The sequence below is a fragment of the Natator depressus genome, chromosome 5, assembly GCF_965152275.1.
Source record: "Natator depressus isolate rNatDep1 chromosome 5, rNatDep2.hap1, whole genome shotgun sequence".
Classification (NCBI taxonomy): Eukaryota; Metazoa; Chordata; order Testudines; family Cheloniidae; genus Natator; species Natator depressus.
In genome coordinates, this window is record NC_134238.1 from 123,150,671 (window position 1) to 123,165,926 (window position 15,256).

Consider the following 15,256-nt stretch of genomic DNA (forward strand, 5'->3'; position numbering starts at 1 on the left):
AACAATCCCTAGCTCTTCTATAGCATTGTTCACAGTAGATCTCAAAGCGCTTTACAAAGGAGGGCAATATCGTTAATCCCATTTTACAGAAAGGGGAAGTGACTTGCCCAAGGACACCCAGGAACACAGTAGCGGAGCTGGGAATAAACCCCAGGTCTCCCGAGTCCCAGTCCAGAGCCTGGGGACAATGCGGCTCCATTTTCATTGTGCACCCCATGAGTTCTCTTCTGAGGAAGCAGCAAACAGCACACCGAATCTGGAAAATCCGGATCCCAGTTACACTGAACTTTCTTCCATCTTTATTGTATCACTTGTCCATTCACTAATAAAAATATAAGCAAGTGCACTTATCGACTAGGCCAGAGAGTCATCAGTTGTCACAGGTTACCTGCTCCGTATCTATTTAATGAAGGCGGTCTGACCATGCTGGGTAATGACTGGGAGAACTTTCTCTCGTTTCTTTGCAAATATTTTTGGCAATATCTTACCCCTTGTATCAACTGAGGATACAGGGTGGTAACTGGGACACTGCTCTGAGCTGGAGCCCGACTCGGATAACGGCAGCTTGTAGCATGGGAGGCAGAACACCCCATCATCTGGCCTTGTTAAGCATGCAGAAGTGGGGCACAATTGTTTCTGAAAAGTGTTGAAATCTGTGGGAAAAATCATATTGGACATAAGTCTGAGCACTGGCTAGGTGAGTAAAAGGGTCAGATTGTGTGAGAAGAGTCACCTTAACTCAGCCCTTCCGGATGCTCGGATATTCGCTATTTTTGATTCTATCAGTCTGGGTATTTAGCTGGCCCCCATCACCATTCCATAAGAGCACCTCACAATCCTTAGTTCTTTTTATTTGGTATCCTCACACCCCATCGGGCAGTAGGGAAGTGCTCTGACCCCCATTTTACAGCTGTGGATCATTTTACTGATCCACAGAGAAATGAAGCAGAGCAATGAATCAACCCCGTTTCTTGAGTCACAGACCAGATGTTTTTTAACCATAAGCCCATCCTTCCTTACAACTCTAACATTCTTGCAAGGGTGCCAGGCGGAGAGGCTAATTCCGCATTTCCTGGTTCTCCCGTAGTTGGGTATTTAAACTCCTTTTTAGGAAGTGTACAATAACTACAAGGCAGTGTTATGCAGCCACACCCTAAACCCCACTCTGCGTATGTGTGTGTGTGTGTTTGAGTGTGTGTCCGTCCGTCCAGTGAAGTTCTCTTATGTTTCTGTCAGGGGAGTTGCTATAACATGTTAAGTAGGACTATTCTTATATAGACACCATCATTGTTCCCTCAGGCTTGATAGGGATCTCCGGGGATTATCACGTATGCAATGCTGTATGAAGTCCACAAGTCCTTAAAAGCAGTGATACCTTGCAATTATTATTTGCATTGCAGTAATGTCTCCTGGCCCTAATCAAGGATCAAAGCCCCCCTGGGCAGTGAACCACCACAGAACAAAAAAAAATCCCTGCCCCAAAGGAGTTTACAGTCATGGATCTTACAGACCACAGTCCCCCAGGCTTGATGGATACACCAAACCACAGCTTTTCTCAATACCATGTAAACAATTCGCACAAGTGTAAATGTCGCTTTGCAGAAGGGCTGGTTACTTTGTATCGCTCTAGCGCCACCCCGTGGCCAAATCTACATTACTCCTAGGCCCTCCAACATAGAAGGCACAGCTTAACTGAGGCATATTCCGCAATACATAAGTGGTACGAATCTTAGGACTGCTAACTTACTAATGCAACATAAACAGAGACCACAGCATACAGTAAAAATCTGAATGCCAGCAAACTCCAGTGAGCAGCCTGCAGATTGGGACAAATTATCCAAAAGGCCAAAGGATCTGGAGGTTGCCTACACCCTTATAAACAGAGCGTAGGGTTCTGCTGCGGGGTTCTGGATCCAGGATCAGACCCTCGCAGCAGGAATGATTCCATATGCTCATTCTAAAGAACCATCCACGTGTTCGGCTTTTTGCTCAGCACTATGGGAAAGACGACATGCTCCCACCCCAGGCCTGCCTGCTCCGTACATGACTCAGTTTAGAAAATGTATTTGTAGCTGTGACTTAAAGAGCCCAAGTCAGCCCCATGTAGTGCTAGCCACATGCTTCTTCATTCCCTAACACTGTGGCCCTGATACTCTGGTCCGGCCAAGCTATGCTCAGTGCAAACCTGTGGAGGTTGGGGAAAGGGCTTTATACCACATCTGTATTCCCCACATCGGACACTGCAGTGGGCCAGTTTTGTAAGTGGAATATTACAAGCCAGCTTGATGGCTACTGTAGCTTATGACCACCTCCAACATACCAGTTCTTGGCCCTGTGCTGTTTAACATTTTGATCAATGATCTGGAAGAAAATATAAAATCATCACTGAGAAAGTTTACAGATGACACAAACATTGGGAGAGCAGTAAATAAGGAAGAGGACAGGTCACTGATTCAGAGTGATCTGGATCCCTCGGTAAGCTGGGTTCAAGCAAACAATATGCATTTCAATACGGATAAATGTCCATGCATACATCTAGGAACAAGGAATATAAGCTATCCTTACAGGAGGGGGACTCTATCGTGGGAAGCAGTGACTCCCAAAAAGATTTGGAGGGTCTTGGTAGATAATCAGCTGAACATGAGCTCCCCGTGTGACCCTGTGGCCAAAAGGACTAATGCAATCCTGGGATGCATAACCAGGAATCTCGAGTAGGAGCAGAGAGGTTATTTTACCTCTGTATTTAGCACTGATGCAACTGCTGCTGGAATCCGGTGTCCAGTTTTGGTGCCCACAATTCAAGGGGGATGGTGATAAATTGGGGAAGGTTCAGAGAAGAGCCACGAGAATGATTCATAGACTATCAGGGTTGGACGGGACCTCAGGACCAATCCCCAACTAAATCATCCGAGCCAGGGCTTTGTCAAGCCTGACCTTAAAAACCTCAAAGGAAGGAGATTCCACCACCTTCCTAGGTAATGCATTCCAGTGCTTTACCACCCTCCTGGTGAAAAAGTTTTCCCTAATATCCAACCTAAACCTCCCCCACTGAAACTTGAGACCATTACTCCTTGTTCTGTCATCAGCTACCACTGAGAACATTCTAAATCCATCCACTTTGGAACCCCCTTTCAGGTAGTTGAAAGCAGCTATCAAATCCCCCCTCATTCTTCTCTTCCGCAGACTAAACAATGCCAATTCCTTCAGCCTCTCCTCATAAGTCATGTGTTCCAGTCCCCTAATCATTTTTGTTGCCCTCCGCTGGACGCTTTCCAATTTTTCCACATCCTTCTTGTAGCGTGGGGCCCAAAACTGGACACAGTACTCCAGATGAGGCCTCACCAATGTCGAATAGAGGGGAACGATCACGTCCCTCGATCTGCTGGCAATGCCCCTACTTATACATCCCAAAATGCCATTAGCCTTCTTGGCAACAAGGGCACACTGTTGACTCATACCCAGCTTCTCATCCACTGTAACCCCTAGGTCCTTTTCTGCAGAACTGCTGCCGAGCCATTCGGGCCTTAGTCTGTAGCAATGCATGGGAGTCTTCCATCCTAAGTGCAGGACTCTGCACTTGTCCTTGTTGAACCTCATCAGATTTCTTTTGGCCCAATCCTCCAATTTGTCTAGGGCCCTCTGTCTCTTATCCCTACCCTCCAGCGTATCTACCACTCCTCCCAGTTTAGTGTCATCTGCAAACTTGCTGAGGGTGCAGTCCACGCCATCCTCCAGATCATCAATGAAGATATTGAACAAAACCGGCCCCAGGACCGACCCTTGGGGCACTCTGCTTGATACCGGCTGCCAACTAGACATGGAGCCATTGATCACCACCCGTTGAGCCCAATGATCTAGCCAGCTTTCTATCCACCTTATAGTCCACTCATCCAGCCCATACTTCTTTAACTTGCTGGCAAGAATACTGTGGGAGACTGTATCAAAAGCTTTGCTAAAGTCAAGGAATAACACATCCACTGCTTTCCCCTCATCCACTGAGCCAGTTATCTCGTCACAGAAGGCAATTAGATTAGTCAGGCATGACTTGCCCTTGGTGAATCCATGCTGACTGTTCCTGATCCTCCTTCTTCTCTTTTTTAAAGATGGGCACTACATTAGCCTTTTTCCAGTCATCCGGGACCTCCCCCCGATCGCCATGAGTTTTCAAAGATAACGGCTAATGGCTGTGCAATCACATCCACCAACTCCTTTAGCACCCTTGGGTGCAGCGCATCTAGCCCCATGGACTTGTGCTCATCCAGATTTTCTAAATAGTCCCGAACCACTTCTTTCTCCACAGAGGGCTGGTCACCTCCTTCCCATGCTGTGCTGCCCAGTGCAGTAGTCTGGGAGCTGACCTAGTTCGTGAAGACAGAGGCAAAAAAAGCATTGAGTACATTAGCTTTTTCCACATCCTCTGTGACTAGGTTGCCTCCCTCGTTCAGTAAGGGGCCCACACTTTCCTTGACTTTCTTCTTGTTGCTAACATACCTGAAGAAACCCTTCTTGTTACTCTTAACATCTCTTGCTAGCTGCAACTCCAAATGTGATTTGGCCTTCCTGATTTCACGCCGGCATGCCTGGGCAATATTTTTATACTCCTCCCTGGTCATTTGTCCAATCTTCCACTTCTTGTAAGCTTCTTTTTTTGTGTTTAAGATCAGCAAGGATTTCACTGTTAAGCCAAGCTGGTCGCCTGCCATATTTACTATTCTTTCTACACATTGGGATGGTTTGTCCCTGTAACCACAATAAGGATTCTTTAAAATACAGCCAGCTCTTCTGGACTCCTTTCCCCCTCATGTTATTGTCCCAGGGGATCCTGCCCATCAGTTCCCTGAGGGAGTCAAAGTCTGCTTTTCTGAAGCCCAGGGTCCGTATTCTGCTGCTCTCCTTTCTTCCTTGTGTCAGGATCCTGAACTCGACCATCTCATAGTCACTGCCTCCCAGGTTCTCATCCACTTTTGCTTCCCCTACTAATTCTTCCTGGTTTGTGAGCAGCAGGTCAAGAGCAGCTCTGCCCCTAGTTGGTTCCTCCAGCACGTGCACCAGGAAATTGTCCCCTACACTTTCCAAAAACTTCCTGGATTGTCTGTGCACCGCTGTATTGCTCTCCCAGCAGGTATCAGGGTGATTGAAGTCTCCCAAGAGAATCAGGGCCTGCCATCTAGTAACTTCCGTTAGTTGCCGGAAGAAAGCCTCATCCACCTCATCCCCCTGGTCCGGTGGTCTATAGCAGACTCCCACCACGACATCACCCTTGTTGCTCATGCTTCTAAACTTAATCCAGAGACTCTCAGGTTTTTCTGCAGTTTCATAGTTGAGCTCTGAGCAGTCATACTGCTCTCTTACATACAATGCAACTCCCCCCGCTTTTCTGCCCTGCCTGTCCTTCCTGAACAGTTTATATCCATCCATGACAGTACTCCAGTCATGTGAGTTATCCCACCAAGTCTCTGTTATTCCAATCACATCATAATTCCTTGACTGTGCCAGGACTTCCCGTTCTCCCTGCTTGTTTCCCAGGCTTCTTGCATTTGTGTATAGGCACTTAGGATAACTCGCTGATCGTCCCACTTTCTCAGTATGAGGCAGGAGCCCTCCCCCCTCACGCTCGCCTGCTTGTGTTTCCTCCCGGTATCCCACTTACCTCAGGGCTTTGGTCTCCTTCCCCTGGTGAACCTAGTTTAAAGCCCTCGTCACTAGGTTAGCCAGCCTGCTTCCAAAGATGCTCTTCCCTCTCTTCGTTAGGTGGAGCCCGTCTCTGCCTAGCACTCCTCCTTCTTGGAACACCATCCCATGGTCAAAGGATCCAAAGCCTTCTCTCTGACACTACCTGCGTAGCCATTCGTTGACTTCCACGATTCAATGGTCTCTACCCGGGCATTTTCCTTCCACAGGGAGGATGGACAAGAACACCACTTGTGCCTCAAACTCCTTTATCCTTCTTCCCAGAGCCACGTAGTCTGCAGTGATCCGCTCAAGGTCATTCTTGGCAGTATCAATGGTGCCCACGTGGAGAAGTAGGAAGGGGTAGCGATCCGAGGGCTTGATGAGTCTCGGCAGTCTCTCTGTCACATCATGAATCCTAGCTCCTGGCAAGCAGCAGACTTCTCGGTTTTCCCGGTCGGGGCAGCAGATAGATGACTCAGTCCCCCTGAGGAAGGAGTCCCCGACCACCACCACCCACCTCCTTCTCTTGGAAGCGGTGGTCGTGGAGCTCCCTTCCCTAAGACAGTGCATCTCATGCCTTCCAATTGGCGGAGTCTCCTTCTGCTCCCTTCCCTCAGATGTATTATCTAGTCCATTCTCCGCATTATTACCTGTGGAGAGAACATGAAAACGGTTGCTTACCTGTATATGCATTGCTGGTACATGGACGGTCCCCTTTCTTCTTCTGGAGGTCACATGCTGCCAAATTTCTTCACCGTCCTTCTGTCCCCGCTGCACATCCTGCCCTGAATCTTCAGAACGTTGTGCTCGTAGAAGCATATCCTGACATCTGTCCAGGAAATCTTCAGTTTCTTTTATGCAACGCAGGGTCGATACTTGTTTCTCCAGACCTTGAACCTTCTCTTCCAGTATGGAGACCAGCTTGCACTTTGTACAGACAAAGTCGCTTCTGTCCTGTGGAAGAAATACAAACATGGCACATCCTGTGCAGGTAACAACAGCTGAACGCTCACCATCCATATTACCTTCCTTCTAAGAGCTTCCTCGGGTGTTGTAGTAACTACTCAGAGAAGCCTGCAAGATGAAAGCCTCAGTGGGCTCTCCCCAGGCAAACTCCCTCTGTTAGCCTCTCCACTGTTCGCTGCTCAGCTAGTTAGCAGCTGACTGCCTTTTTATAACTGTCAGGCCCACTGAAGGCTCACCTAGAACAAAGCATTATGGGATTAGAAAACCTGCTTTTATAGTGATAAATTCAAGGAGCTCAATCTATTTCATCTAACAAAGAGACGGTGAAGGGGTGACTTGATCACAGTCTATAAGTATCTACATGGGAAACAAATATTTAATAATGGGCCCTTCAGTCTAGCTGAGAAAGACATAACACAATACAATGGCTGGAAACTGAAGTGAGACAAATTCAGACTGGAAATAAGGCATACATTTGTAACAGTGAGGGTCATTAAACCACTGGAACATTTTACCAAGGGTCATGGTGGATTCTTCATCACTGACAATTTTAAAATCAAGGTGGGCTGTTTTTCTAAAAGCTCTGCTCTAGTAATTATTTTGGGGCAGTTCCCTGGCCTGTGCTATGCAGGAGGTCAGACCAAATGATCACAATGGTCCCTTCTGGCCTTGGAATCTATGTATCAAAGAATCACTGTGGGGTGCAGCATGTTCTAGCTACGTGTCTTCCTCTGCAACACCCCACTATGCTCGGGGCAGTGAGGTGGGGCACAGAGCTGGCACAGCCCCACTGACTCAACCCCATCCAAGGATCCCTTTGCTCCCGGAGAATTCACAGGTAGGTCCCTTAAGGTGGCTCTGTGCTTAAAAATTAGATCCATGTAGCTATGCCACTCATCTGAAGAAGTGGTTTTTTACCCATGAAACCTTATGCCCAAATAAATCTGTTAGTCTTTAAGGTGCCACCGGACTCCTTGTTGCTGAAGCTGTGAATAACGTCATGCCCTGAGCGCCGTAGTTAGGTTGACCTAAGCCCCGGTGCAGGCACAGCTAGGTCGACTAACTAATTCTTCCATTGACCTAGCTACCACCTGTCAGAGACATGGGGCTTAGCAACACAGAAAACCCCTTCAGTGGAGGTAGGAAGTGTCTGTGCTACAGCGGCACAGCTGCATCAGCTGTAGCGTATACATGAGCTCCGGATAGGGCTGCACAGCAAGCTGGAGTGAGTCTGGACCGACAGCCTGGGGCTAGCCGAGCTCGTGGAGCGCAATAAACATAGCTGTGCACACAGTGCTTGGAAGTTGTGGCACGACCCACAGGCCCTAGGGTGGCTGGATGTCCCAATTTTATAGGGACAGTCCTGATATTTGGGGCTTTTTCCTTTCTAGAGGCCCACCTCCACCTCCTGTCCCGATTTTTCACATTTGCTATCTGGCCACCCTAGTGCAAGCCCCCCTCCCGCGGCTTCAGAACTTGGGTTCCAGCCCGTCCACACCGCTGGTTCTAAAGCCCCAGCTGTGGGCCCGGGCTGGGCGCTTGGCTGCGTGATGCTGGCTAGACACCCCCTTCGCCTGCAGCCAGGCAAACAGCCTTAGGGGCAAAGCGCCGCCAGGGCCCCTGAAAAGCGCTGGAGGAGAGCTGGGCGTTAGGATGATGATGAATAGGCCCGAGCTGCCGAGGGGGGGGGTGGTCAGTGGCTCCCCCAGCGCCCCGCTCTCAGCTTGCACAGCCCTGCACGGGCCGCCAGGGAGCCTGCTGCAGGGCCCGGCGCGCGCTGAGCTCCCACCGCCCGGGAGATGCACGCGCCATTCCCGCCCGGCTCCCAGCGTTCCCCGCCCGCGCGCCGGGTGCCGCAGCGCCGCGACCCCGAGAGAGGCTCTCTCTCCTCCCGGCTCTCTATGGTCTGGGCGGGGGGGAGGGGCTCCCGCTTGTTCCTCCCGGCTCTGCTGGGCGAGCGTCGCCCACCGCAGCTTCTGGCGGCCGCAGCCGGGATGTGGCGGCTCCCCGGCAGGATCTGAGGTACGGGACGGGACGGGACGGGGCGGGGGGGGGGCGAACTCTGCCCTCCCCCCCGGCAGGGCTACTGCCCTGCAAACTTGCCCCGTGCGTTTCCCGGGGGGCGCCTGGCGGGCGGGAACAGGCGCGGGGTTGATTGTGCAGTGATGGGGGGCGATGGGCAGCCCTGCCCTGGCTCGGAGCCTGGCTTTCCCCCCCGTGCTCAGCCAGGGCTGCAGGCGAGCCGCTGCCCGTTCCCGCGCTGGGCACACTCGGCGTTGCGGGGTGCCGCTGTCTCACTAGCAGCCGGGTGGCGGGTGAAGGCTGCGGTGAGGCCAGTTTCATGACCCTCGCCCTCGGCTGGGAAGGCAGCTGGGAGCAAAAACTTGCCATTTCTGTGTCGGAAGGGAAATAATGTGTGTGTGAACGCAGCCTCGAGGGGAGGCTGCTTTAAGGAGGGGGAAACCATCTGTAACTTGTACTTACGGGCAAGTTAAGGTAACTTGTGCTAATGGTCCTTAAGGAAACCGAATTCTGTTGAAACTTGTATTCCGAAAACCAGGGGATTTACACACACTTGTGAGAGGACCGGAGTTATGTAATATGAGTGCTGTGTGGCTTGTGAGGCTGCCAGTGCTCTTCTACTACCGTGAGGCACCCATCAGTGAGCGTGTTCACAACCATTTTAAGGCACAGCACGGAAAAGAAAACCAGTTTCTTTTAATGCTCACTTACAAGTTGTGTTTTGAAATAGTTGTGTTGTGTTTTGAAGTAGTTTTATAGTAGACATAGTACATGTATCCCCTTTGTTCTTTTGTTAGGTGTATTTTCTATCACATTTTACTCTTCGCTGCATTCTGCAGTTTTTCTACCGTTCATTCAGATATTTGGCCACCAGAGCTCTACTGTTGCTTTAAATATTGTTTTGATTTAATATATAGAACATCTGTTGAAGTCAATTATTTACCGTAGGGGAATCAGTTGTCTAACGTGGTTTTAAAGTGATTTCAGTGCTTTCTCTAGTTACTGGGGTAATATTTTTTAATAAGGGAATTGAGTGTTAGTGGAGGTAGGATCGGTCTCTAGAATTACTTGCAAGTATGCCGAGCTACATCTCTAACCTGTTTTGTGATTGGAAGGGTGGCTTAAAATGAGTGGTGGGACTTTTGGTTTTCTTTCCTCGCGTGCAGTAGGGTTTTGACATGAGGTGACCTCAGAGTAGGGTGTTGTTTCAAAACAGAGTGATCCATGGCAGAATGGAGAGGAGAGGGAATCACTCAATAGTCAGAACCTGGAACGATGCAGGATCTCGGAGATCTGCCAGTCTTTTGATCAAAACTGCATGAAACCCCATTAGAATACAAGCAAAAGGGAAAGGGGGTGGTACCTTTCTAACATGGGCATCCAGCGTGGTTTTCTGTACTGCTGGATTACTTGTTGTAATTGGCTGCATTGTGTACACCAGATTAATATATTTCCTTACGCTAAACCCGGACTAGGTACTTTTTTGGAATGTTACCGCAGGGGAATACAAAGATCTACTTTCATGACTATATTTCAGGTGGGGCAGGAGGGAGGGTACGCTGCCTGCCCACCAAGGCATTGTGCTTCTGCAACAGGATTCCTCTGGTCCCACCCTGGGGCAGTAATGGCACATTTAGTCCTGGGTACGGTGCGATTTTGAGGCACTGTCCCTAAGGCAGGTCTGTAGGGAGAAGTTGCCGAGGGAGGCTGGAGGCGGATCCGTGGGGAGAAGCGGCTGAGGGGGGTCAGTGGGGAGAAGCAGCCCAGGGAGGTTGGAGGCGGGTCCGTGGAGAGAAGTGGCAGAGGGAGGTTGGAGGCGGGTCCGTGGGGAGAAGTCGCCGAGGAAGGTTGGTGGAGAGAAGAGGCCGAGGGACTTTGGAGGCTGGTCGGTGGGGAGAAGAGGCCGAGGGAGGTTGGAGGCCGGTCGGTGGGGAGAAGAGGCCGAGGGAGGTTGGAGGCCGGTCGGTGGGGAGAAGTGGCTGAGGGAGGTTGGAGGCCGGTCGGTGGGGAGAAGAGGCCGAGGGAGGTCGGTGGGGAGAAGCGGCCGCGGGAGGTTGGAGGTGGGTCGGTGGGGAGAAGCAGTTGCGGGAGGTTGGAGGCTGGTCTGTGGGCAGAAGTGGCCGAGGGAGGTTGGAGGCTGGTTGGGGGGGAGAAGTGGCCGAGGGAGGTTGGTGGGGAGAAGTGGCTGAGGGAGGTTGGAGGTAAGTCGGTGGGGAGAAGTCGCTGAGGGGGGTCAGTGCGGAGAAGCGGTCCAGGGAGGTTGGAGGCGGGTCCATGAGGAGAAGTGGCCCAGGGAGGTTGGTGGGGAGAAGTGGCCCAGGGAGGTTGGAGGCCGGTCTGTGGGGAGAAGCAGCCAAGGGAGGTCTGTGAGGAGCAGCGGCTGAGGGAGGTTGGAGGCGGGTTGGTGGGGAGAAGTTGCTGAGGGAGGTTGGAGGCGGGTTGGTGGGGAGAAGTGACCGAGGGAGGTTGGTGGGGAGAAGTGGCTGAGGGAGGTTGGAGGCGGGTCTGTGGGGAGAAGTTGCTGAGGGAGGTTGGAGGTGGGTCGGCGGGGAGAAGTCGCTGAGGGAGGTCTGTGGGGAGAAGCGGCTCAGGGAGGTTGGAGGCGGGTCTGTGGGGAGAAGCGGCCCAGGGAGGTTGGGGGCCGGTTGGTGGGGAGAAGTGGCCGAAGGAGTTGGTGGGGAGAAGTGGCTGAGGGAGGTTGGAGGTAAGTCGGTGGGGAGAAGTCGCTGAGGGGGGTCAGTGCGGAGAAGCGGTCCAGGGAGGTTGGAGGCGGGTCCATGAGGAGAAGTGGCCCAGGGAGGTTGGTGGGGAGAAGTGGCCCAGGGAGGTTGGAGGCCGGTCTGTGGGGAGAAGCAGCCAAGGGAGGTCTGTGAGGAGCAGCGGCTGAGGGAGGTTGGAGGCGGGTTGGTGGGGAGAAGTTGCTGAGGGAGGTTGGAGGCTGGTTGGTGGGGAGAAGTGGCTGAGGGAGGTTGGAGGTGGGTCTGTGGGGAGAAGCGGCTGAGGGAGGTTGGAGGTGGGTCGGTGGGCAGAAGCAGCTGAGGGAGGTTGGAGATTTCAGACAGCTTCGTGGATCTAGTTGTGTTGTGAGCTGTTCCTGACCCCTTGAGGAAATGCTGCTGTTCAACACAAAGGCTCCCCGTGGCAGCAGAGAGATCTTTCTGGTCTCCCTTCCTGCTCCCACCATTTTCAATGGTTTCTTGCCATTCAGCTGCCCTATTGAACAGCCCTCAGTGCTGCAGCCTGTATATAATCACCCCACCTGTGAAACTCCAGACACCAACTGGCTGCTTTGTCCTCCTCTGCAAAGCCACCTGGTACAGTGCACCAGGGGTGGGGTCGAGGGAGCTGTCTTCTTCCCCAGACCAGTTAATAAAGCATGTCTGATCTCAGGTACTTATCTGGGCCCATCACCCTGGTATCTGAGCAGCTCACAGACTTTAATGCATTTATCCTTGCGATAACCTTGTGAGGTTGGGCAGTGTCATTGCTTCCCTTGTACAGATAGGGAACTGAGGCACAAGGAAGCCTATGGTGGATCAGGAATTGAACCCAGGTCTCTCACCCAGCAAAAATCAGCCATTTTTCCTCTGCCCTCATCTGTCTCAGCTCCCCCTGGAGATGTACATTTGTAAACGGGTGGGCTGGCAGGCTCCTAAAAGACTTGTACCTATTGTTTTTGCCCTTCTCCTGTCTCTGCACTCCTCATTCAAGCTGTTTTTTTCCAGTGCCCCCTTCCACACTGAGACGCCACTGTCTGATCTCTCCTGTTAGGGGAAGGCAGTTCCTGCTGTCAGGATGAATCCATTGTGAGGCGTGTTGTCGTTCCAGCCCCAGGTGTATGTGGTTCTATGTAACCCCTGCACCTGGTGTCATAGATGGGGCCGGTTATACAGTGTTTGCTACTTTGGAAAACATTAAATGTTTCCTGAGGGGTGACTGTACTCATTTGAGGGATTCCTGCCTACTTGCTGCTGGCTCAGAGGTCCTTGGTACGAATGTGGGGACCCCAGGATAGTGAGGTGGGGATCGGGACAGCAAGGGACCAGCAGGAGACAGAACCTGCATCTGCACTGTCAGAGTCTATCCCCCGTCACCTTATGTGGCCTGTTGCTGGCCAGGGAGCAGCCCTCCCTACTCCCCCGAGGAACCCTCTGCTGTGACCCCATCACTGTGCCTGGACAGGGGAGAGTCCTGGAGGCTGAGGGCTCCCTTCCTTCAGCGGAAACAGAGGCAGGTTCTAGAGATGGGGGTGAAGAACAGATTGATGGGACAGGTTTCCGTGGGACTGTTTCTGACAGGGCGAAGATTCTGGAGGCCCCTGAGCTGCTGGCAACAGCTGAGAATGGAGCTATGTGCCCTGAGGAGGAGGATAGCGTTGTGCTGGATGGCAGGTCTGTTGTCTGGAGCTCCCAATGGCTCTGCCTTCCCCTGGCACGGGGAGTCCTTGAGCCCCTGATCCTGCGTGATGTGGTGATGACGCTGGATCCCGGCTTGGGGCAGCACTGCCTGTCCCTCTTGGGACAATCGGTATGCGAGCTTCTCCCACTGAATCTCCCTCCTTTGGGAATGAGGAGACTGTTCCAGTGGCTGCTCAATGTCCTCCTGGGCTGGTGGAGTCTGTGGGAGAAGCAGAGGACAATGAAGATCTCTGGGACTCCTCCCTGGTTCCGGACGTCCCTGCCAGTCAGCAGATAGGAAGGGTGAAGGAGATCGGTGGCAGAGATTGGATAGGGTACAGGGTGAAGGAGATCTGTGGCTTTTTGGCTAGCACTAAAGGGAGATGTGCACAGTCCCACTGACCTCTGGAAGAATTGCTCCTCTGCATGTGGGGGCAGATTGTGACCCCAGAAGCTTGGAACTGTGTCTGATCGTGATTAGGAGAAGCCAGGCTAGAGCTGTTGTCAAAAGCATTTCTCTGGTGAGAGCTGGGAGGCTCCCATTGTGTAGTGGGAAGAGACTGAATGCATGTGTGGTGTCTAATGCCTTTTACCCCAAAGTCCAGCTCCTCTAAAAGTCACTCACGTCCCCTGATGATGGTGTATGCTGCCCAGTGCTGCTCCTGTTTATTCAAGCCATATTTTCTGCTGCTGATGGATGTCTATGACCGATGTCTGTGAAATCTTTTAGAAACCTGGGCTGGTATTATCTTCTGTCTCATTTCGGTGGATTCATCCCATGAATACCTCTAAGTAACAGAGCTGTGAAAAGTAAATTTGACCTTTACAAATCCCTTACACCTGCATCCACTGAAAAAATGGGTTTTCTAATTGAAGATTTCACAGGCAAAAGAAGATTTGTTATAATGAAACAGAGCTTTAAAGCTGCCAGACAGACCCTTCCCCGGGTACCATTCATCTCATAGACCTTAAGGCCAGAAGGGACCGTCCAGCAGCGGTGAGATGCACAAGGTGGTCCTTTTTACTGCATTTAGCCCTGTGGCGTATCTGTGGTGATTTGATTAATTTAGCTACAAGGACACCATCAATTTAAAAATCACATTTCTGTCTGACTCTTATTTTATTTATGTCTTTATTTATTTGCCTACAAGCAGCAGCTCAGCTGACTGTAGCTTAAAGAGAGCAAAGCGGGGGAAAGTCTGCTGTTGGTTTGTTTTTTAATTTCTTTACCCTGTGGCTTCCACAGTGCTTTGTGTACAATCAGCATCATTGTTTTCCCCTCTGTAGTAAGTGTCCCCTGTTGATGTGAGTCTTTCACAAAAGCAATCGGGGAAATAGAAAACATTGACCAATTACTGTAAACCCCCATAAATGGACCAGGGACTCAGGGCAGGGTGAATATGACTTTTAACTTCATTTTTGAAACTGAGTTGATTATAAATTGGTGGTGCCCTCTTTAGTTCAAAAAAACATGGCCCTGATTCAGGAAAGTATCTCTCTTCAAGAAAGCGTGTAAGTACCTGTTTTAACACCACGCACTTAAATAGAAATGGACTTATGCCCAGGTGTACGTGCTTTCCTGAATCAGCAGTAGCTGCATATTATGGCTTCAGATTGGCATATGCAGTGATCTCCATGTACTCTTTGATCACTCCAAAACATTTTGGGGACTGTGTGGGCTGGTGAGGAAATTCTGGGTTCAAATACTGACTCTGCCACTCACTGACCAGGGCTCCCTGCCTCACTTCCCCAATCTGTTGGAGGTGGAAGATCATTTTTAGCACACTTCACAGGTCTGGATGTGAGGATCAACTCGTGCTCGTACAGTAACTGGGACATATAAAGTGCTATACAAGTGCTTATAGGTGATCTTTGTTGTTATTGTTATGTAAATAACAATACTTATTATTAATTTATCCTTACCGGGCTCCATCCATAATCCCCAGTCTAAACAGACAAGGTGGACAATACAAAGAAGTAGGGTATCTATCTGATTTTGCCACTATTACTTTATTCTCTGAGATATCGGAAACTACTCTGTAACTATAATGGATAGTAGCTGAATAACAGGGAGCCCAGGACTAATAAATTTCCCATATAAAGCCCTGGGTAGAACGCTACTCCCTTAACTATTGTACTTCTGATAGCTATTTGATTGTGACGGCCATGATTAAGACTATGGAAGACAAAAGACTGTA

At 50.7% G+C, this 15,256-nt stretch overlaps 1 protein-coding gene across 2 annotated transcripts in view; it reads left to right on the forward strand.

Moving 5' to 3' along the window:
- Positions 1-8,578: 8,578 nt before the first annotated feature.
- The window catches only part of FBXO10 (F-box protein 10), a 73,956-nt gene continuing 67,278 nt past the window's right edge, over positions 8,579-15,256 (forward strand). For both annotated transcript variants that reach the window (XM_074953559.1, XM_074953560.1), the window contains exon 1: positions 8,579-8,661. The gene's annotated coding sequence lies outside the window, so the exon portion shown is untranslated. The remainder of the gene's footprint in view (positions 8,662-15,256) is intronic.